Raw genomic sequence first — 6,491 nt, 5'->3', positions numbered from 1 at the left:
ACCATCCTGAGCACCCTCGCTCAGGATGGCGACCCACACTGGTCATGTAGGCTGTGAGAGAGGAAGGGAAGCGCGGGGGGCTTACAGGCAGGCGACTCTCTCAAGGGAAACCAGGAGGTGCTTTCTCTGGCCGCGGCCACACCCCACCCTGCCTCCCTTGGGCCCAGCACCCATGAATCTCCTCCCCCCACGAGGCCCCTCCTGGTTCCTGCGCCTCAGCCCCGCCCTTCGCTTGCGATTCTGAGGCCACGCCCCCTAGGACCTGAGCAAGCCCCGTACTGAGGCTCCACAAGGCTTCCGCCTGTGCGGCCACTTCCTCTTCCTCCTGCCTCTCCTCCTTTTTGGGGCAGATGGCAGCGCCCTGTCGCTGGCCCACAGACCTCGTGGATGCCGCATAGAATGGCCCGAAGTAAACACGGGGTTCTTTCCCATAAGGGCCCCGTCCAGGGCTGAGTCACCTTCTCCCCTGTAGTCTTTGCGGTGAGACCTGTTGGGGGGCGCGGACCCTGAAGATCCCTTTGGGTTTCTGCCTCCTGGCTCATCGGCCGGACCCAAGTGATGAGAAGGGGAGTAGGGAGATGAATTGTGGAAAGAAAAGAATGCTGCTGAATTACTGAGTGCCTAACTGAAGAAAAATTGGGGAGCAAGGGCATGACGGGGCACTAAAATTTTTTGAGGAAGATTCGTTGTCAGAAAATAGAAATGGCTAGAATCATCATCAAAGTGTCAGTCATTTCAAACTGCCTTTTAATTACAGTCCTCAGGATGCCTGGTAATTACAGTAGACATCTGACCTCATACTCGCAAACCAAGTTCAGATGGAAAATTTAGAGAAATGCAGGCACAAAGCAGGAAATTGGGGTATTGGTGTTTTCAGAGTTCTCTTTGGGTATCTCTGGATATTGGGGGGGAAGCTCCAGTGAAATATGTCAGACATGATAAAAAAAAAAAAATGACATGAAACCACTGTCAGATTTTCCTTAGGCCCGACATCAGGCAGCATTCACAGCAAGTATTCATTGGCTGGTGGAAGCACTTGTGATCAAAATGAAGTCAGGTGATTTAGTACATACAGTTGTTTGCCTGTGTTCTCCAAAACTGAAGAGCCTTGCATTCACTTTTCTTGTAGGGAGTTTAAAGGAAACAAACCACTCACCTGCTGCAAGTGCTTAGCATTGTGCTAGAATAATTACAGAAGCTATCTCAAGCTGAGCGTCATGGTGCACGCCTGTAATCCCAGCTCCTTCGGAGGCTGAGACGTGAGGATCTCTTGAGCCCAGGAGAGATCACAACACTGCATTCCAGCCTGGGTGACAAGGTGAGACTCTGTCCAAAAAAAAAGGACAAGAATAATTCAGCAGTAGTTGGTTACAGAGTGAAAAGTACTCCCACTTGATTTTTATTTTATTATCCTGGACTCGATTTCATTATCAAGTGGGATTTTTACCTGGGCTTTCAGAAGTTAAGGTAATTTGCCCAAGGTCACACGATTAGTAAATTATCAGTTTAGGATTGAACTCAGGTCACCTGTCTCCCCCGAAGCATACAGAATGCAGGTGTGTACATTTATCTAAGTGTGTCAAACTGTACAGTTAAAATGGGTACATTTAATGTAACTTATAACCCAGTTAAGTTGGTTTTTTTCAATCATGCAGAATGAGTGATGTTACAAAACTCGTCACATAAACCACATTATGATTTCATACATGAAAGTATAAAGGCTGGGCGCAGTGGCTCACGCCCGTAATCCCAGCACTTTGGGAAGCTGAGGCAAATGGATCACCTGAGGCTAGGAGTTCGAGACCAGCCTGGCCAACATGGTGAAACCCCATTTCTACAAAAAATTCAAAAATTAGCTGGTCATGGTGGCACATGCCTATAATCCCAGTTACTCGGGAGGCTGAGACACAAGAATCGCTTGAACCTGGGAGGCAGAGGTTGCAGTGAGCTGAGATCATACCACTGTAGTCCATCTTGGGCAATAGAGTAAGACTGTCTCAAAAAGAAAGTTTATGTATGAAGATATGCCTTTATTTATAATTAACATACATATTGAAAGGTTGGTGACACAACTGTCAAGCATTGTTCATTCAAGTGACCTTTCCAAACTTCAGTACAGATATATATAAATATTAAGCAGGAAGCTACCACGGGTTAGGGTCATGAAAGTCTGTCTTGGAAATCAACCAAGCATACACAGAATTGGAAACAACATTGGAAGTATGTGATACCACACCTGTCTAACAAAAACATCTTCAAAGTGCAGGGCACTGAACGGATCAGACACTTTTGCTATTGGGTATGCACAAAAGTCACCTTTCATATGTATAATATACTATGTGTGGTACTAAGGATTGTATAATATACTATGTATGGTACTAAGGATGGTGATTACAAGCTGTGCAGCAGAACTTAGAAGTGTTTATTTTCAATCATACCAAGGCTGTGTTTGACTGTTTAAAGACAGTATACTGACAACTGTTTCATTATATAATGTTCCACTTTGAAGTTTTACCAGTTTCAGAAACATCTTGAATTTAAGGCTTTAATGAAATTTTGTGAATCAAAAATTCATAAAATTGGTATTCTGAACAATCATTATTGTCCACACATATGTAGAAACAGGATACAGCATAACTCAGTTTTTCTTACAAGTGGTAAACTGGCTTTCATAGCATGGTTAAACTGATGCTACTTGCCACCCTGGCCCAATACACGTATGTTTCTGTTGGTCAATTTAACAGCCCCTCTTATAATAGTAAACTCACAGTCCTCAAAATAGGATGTGATTGATTTAATTTCACTGTTAGGAATTCTGCACAACCTTATGTTTTCCTAGAAAATATTTTCTTGGCTGGGCGCAGTGGTTCATGCCTGTAATCATTCTCTACGATTGGTCTTCCAGCACTTTGGGAGGCTGAGGCAGGAGGATGACCTGAACCCAGGAGTTTGAGACCAGCCTGGGCAACATGGCAAAACCCCGTCTCTACCAAAAACACAAAATATTAGCCAGATTTGGTAGCGCGTGCCTATGGTTCAAGCTACTTGGGAGGCTGAGGTGGGAGGATCACTTGAACCTGGGAGGCAGAGGTTGCAGTAAGTGGAGATTGCACCACTGCACTCCAGCCTGGGTGACAGAGTGAGACCTCATCTCAAAAATAATAAAAAAAACTTAAAATGTAAACAGTTTAACCAAGGCCGGGCATAGTGTCTCACACCTGTAATCCCAGCATTTTGGGAGGCCAAGGCAGGCAAATCACTTGAGGTCAGGAGTACAAGACCAGCCTGGCCAGCATGGCAAAACCCCCTCTCCACTAAAAATACAAAAATTAGATCGTGTGGTGGCAGGCACCTGTAGTCCCAGCTACTTGGGAGACTGAGAAACGAGAAACACTTGGACCCAGGAGGCGGAGGTTGCAGTGAGCCAAGATCACACCACTGCACTCCAGCCTGGGCAACAGAGTCTGGGCAAGAGACTCAGTCTCAAAAAATTTCAACCAATATGTATATATAAAAGGTATTCACTGCAGTGGCATATATAATGACGAAATTGGAAAACCTAATCTAAATCAACAATAGTAACATATATAGCATAGATAAGAGACTATAAACAACTACATCAAAATGTTAATTGTGGTTATTGCTCAATAGTAGGATTATGGGCCACTTAAATTTTCTTTATACTTCAACATTTTTTCACATTCTCTACGATTAGCATTTTTTTATAATCAGGTAAATAAATACTATTTTTTAAAAAAGAAAATCCTTGGAGGGCTTAAGAAGCACTTAACTTCTTGATCATAGCTGATAGAATAAAATATTAGTGTTTATACATGGTAAATAGCCAAGAAATAATCCTAAGCAATGACTGCTTTAGAAACCAGTCTCACTCTGCCACCTCCTTTCATTCTTATCCTCAACTAGTTGTCAGAAATGTTTCCTGTGGTTGAAAGCCTGTTTCTCCCAAAGTAGAATAGTATAAAATGAATATAGTCTAAAAGCATATACCTACATAAATCTAAAATGTTAACATTATTAAAAAACAATAACACAAACCCAAAAAGTAATTTTATGTTTAATAGTGCTTCCTTCTTCCCAAAAAACCTAAGAGCCCCAGAGCCTGTGCTAAATACTGTTAAAGTGCACAAAGTGAGGGTCTTTTGAACTAAAACACTCATCTACATATATAATATGTTTCATATGTCCTAGAAAAAGGTCTGGAAAGCTATACATCAAGTTAGTAAGTCTCCAATGGTGAAATTATAAATCTTTTCAGAACATTTTTGCTTGTCAATGTTTTCAGATTGTTGTATGATGGGCAAATACGGTCTTTTGTCAAAAGAAAAAGGTGTTTTAATGTCATTTTGATAAAAATAAATGCTACCTAGAGCTGTTAAAATTTGTGCCTTTTAAAAGACCTTTCTAACTTGCAAGTAGGAAAACAAGTTACTAATTACAGAATGGAGTTTTGACACACTAAGCAATATGGCTTTATATTTGGTATCTGCCTAATACTTGGGAAGGAAAAAAAATACGTCCTTTGAATATGTTTATGAAGCAATTTAGGAAATCCTCTTGGACAACTCAGTTGTGTCCCAACTACTTAAATAAGTAAAATGAATACCTTCCATTGGCAGTTGTATCAGTGGAGTCATACATCAATGAAAGATTTAAAACAAGACAAGTACTCTAGTAGAAAATTGAAGAAACAAAACACCATGTAGAAACAGCCAAGTTTCCCAACAGAACAGCATCAAGTTAATAATTAGTCTTTAAATAAAAACAACTGAGACATTTTTGCGTGTCACAGATTTCTAAGATGGAACATTACCTGTGGGTTGGTAACCTGGCCCATTTTACAAAGTCTACTGGCCCTCTGTTTTGCATAAAGTAGATGTTCAATATCTTTTTATTTAAAAAGTTTTTGATTCAAACTTATGCAATTGAAAAATGATTCCTAAGTTTAATTTACAAATGAAGATTAATTGCTCACTGGACAAAATTTAATACTAATTTTTTTCCTAAATTTGAGCATCTGGAGGAAAGTCTCAATTAATTTGAGTTCACATGTAATAAAATGAAACAAAACCATCTGACTGAGGCAACATGATATGTGGAAAAGAGCTTGAACACTGGAATCTCCCAACATTGCAACTATTTTGTAACTTTGGGTTCATTTTCTCCCACTCTAAAAGCAGATGATTAAACCCATCATCTCCAAGATCTTTTCAGGTTTTAAGGGTCTGTGACTTGAGCTAGGAGCTGTGGTTTATGCCTGTAATCCCAGCACTTTGGGAAGCTGAGGGGGGGAAGATAACTTGAGCCCAGGAGTTTGAGACCAGCCTGGACAGTATCATGAGACCCTGTCTCAATTTTTAAATAAATATAAATAAAAAAGAGTCTACGACTTGAAAACAAACATGATTCTAACAGGTGGAGAGAAGGCAGACAGGCTAGGAAACTCAGGGTCTAAGGAACAGCAATGCATCTTTTAGATCATCTTTCTATCTCATCTATACTGCACTTAGAGCTGAAGAAGCTGGCAGCTCCCACAGAAGCCTGCTCTTCTTAGCCAAAGGACCTGAAAAAGAGAAGCCTAGTAAGACAGAAAACCTTTAGACAATAACTTCTACGCTCGCGCCAAACATGGCAGAAAAAACCGTAGCTGCAACCCATCCACCTGAGTGGAAGCCAAGTGGGAAACTTAGATTTCCACTTTTGCCAGACTATAATGAGGTGTCCCGTGCCACCCACCACCACCTTGCCACCACCAGTGTGGTGCCAGAGGAAGCCTAGTGAAAAGGCAGGACTTTGACAACCACTCAAAGTCATGAGGTGGAGGCAACACACCCTGCCTCTGTGATGTCAGAGAGGTCCACGTCAGGAGCAGACTGAGGCCCTCCCTGTCAGGCAGACATTCGTGGAGGCTTAGTGAAGACCTGGAACACCCATCTCCACCCAGAAGTAATGAAGAGCACCTCCAACAGAGGCCAAGTAGGCCCGAAGAGTACAGCACCCAACTGGACTTCTACCCCCAGCCAGCAGTAACGTGCTGACCAGCCCCACACCCCCACCCTCCTTGCTGGAGCATTATCAAAGAAACCAATTAAAAAAGAATGTTTCAATAAGATCCATGTGCTGTCCTTTAAAGCACAAAGTTTTGTATTTTGGCCAGGCGTGGTGGCTTATGCCTGTAATCCCAGCACTTTGAGAGGCCAGGGTGGGAGGACTGCTTAAGCCCAGGGGTTTGAGACCAACCTAGGCAACATGGTAAAACCCCGTCTCTACAAAAAAAATAGAAAAATTAGCCAGTTGCAGTGGTGCGGGCCTGTAGTCTGAGCTACTCGGGAGGCTGAGGTGGAGCATCACTTGAGTCCTGGAGGCGGAGGCTGTAGTGAACTGAGATCACACCACTGTACTCCAGCCTGGGCAACAGAGTGAGACCCGGTCTCAAAAGAAAAAAAAAAAGTGTTTTATTTTGAAGTCCAATT

The 6,491-nt window shown here is 42.3% G+C and overlaps 1 long non-coding RNA gene across 1 annotated transcript; it reads left to right on the top strand.

The window, feature by feature from the left end:
• Positions 1 to 333: 333 nt before the first annotated feature.
• On the top strand, positions 334 to 6,271 carry LOC111553479. The gene is made up of 3 exons (XR_002734957.1): positions 334 to 480; positions 1,130 to 1,318; positions 5,529 to 6,271. It is a non-coding gene; the product is annotated as an uncharacterized LOC111553479 (long non-coding RNA).
• Positions 6,272 to 6,491: the final 220 nt, after the last annotated feature.

The sequence above is a fragment of the Piliocolobus tephrosceles genome, chromosome 15 (assembly GCF_002776525.5).
Source record: "Piliocolobus tephrosceles isolate RC106 chromosome 15, ASM277652v3, whole genome shotgun sequence".
Classification (NCBI taxonomy): domain Eukaryota; kingdom Metazoa; phylum Chordata; class Mammalia; order Primates; family Cercopithecidae; genus Piliocolobus; species Piliocolobus tephrosceles.
Note: the sequence above shows the minus strand (reverse complement) of the source record. Positions and strands in the feature narration are given on the sequence as shown.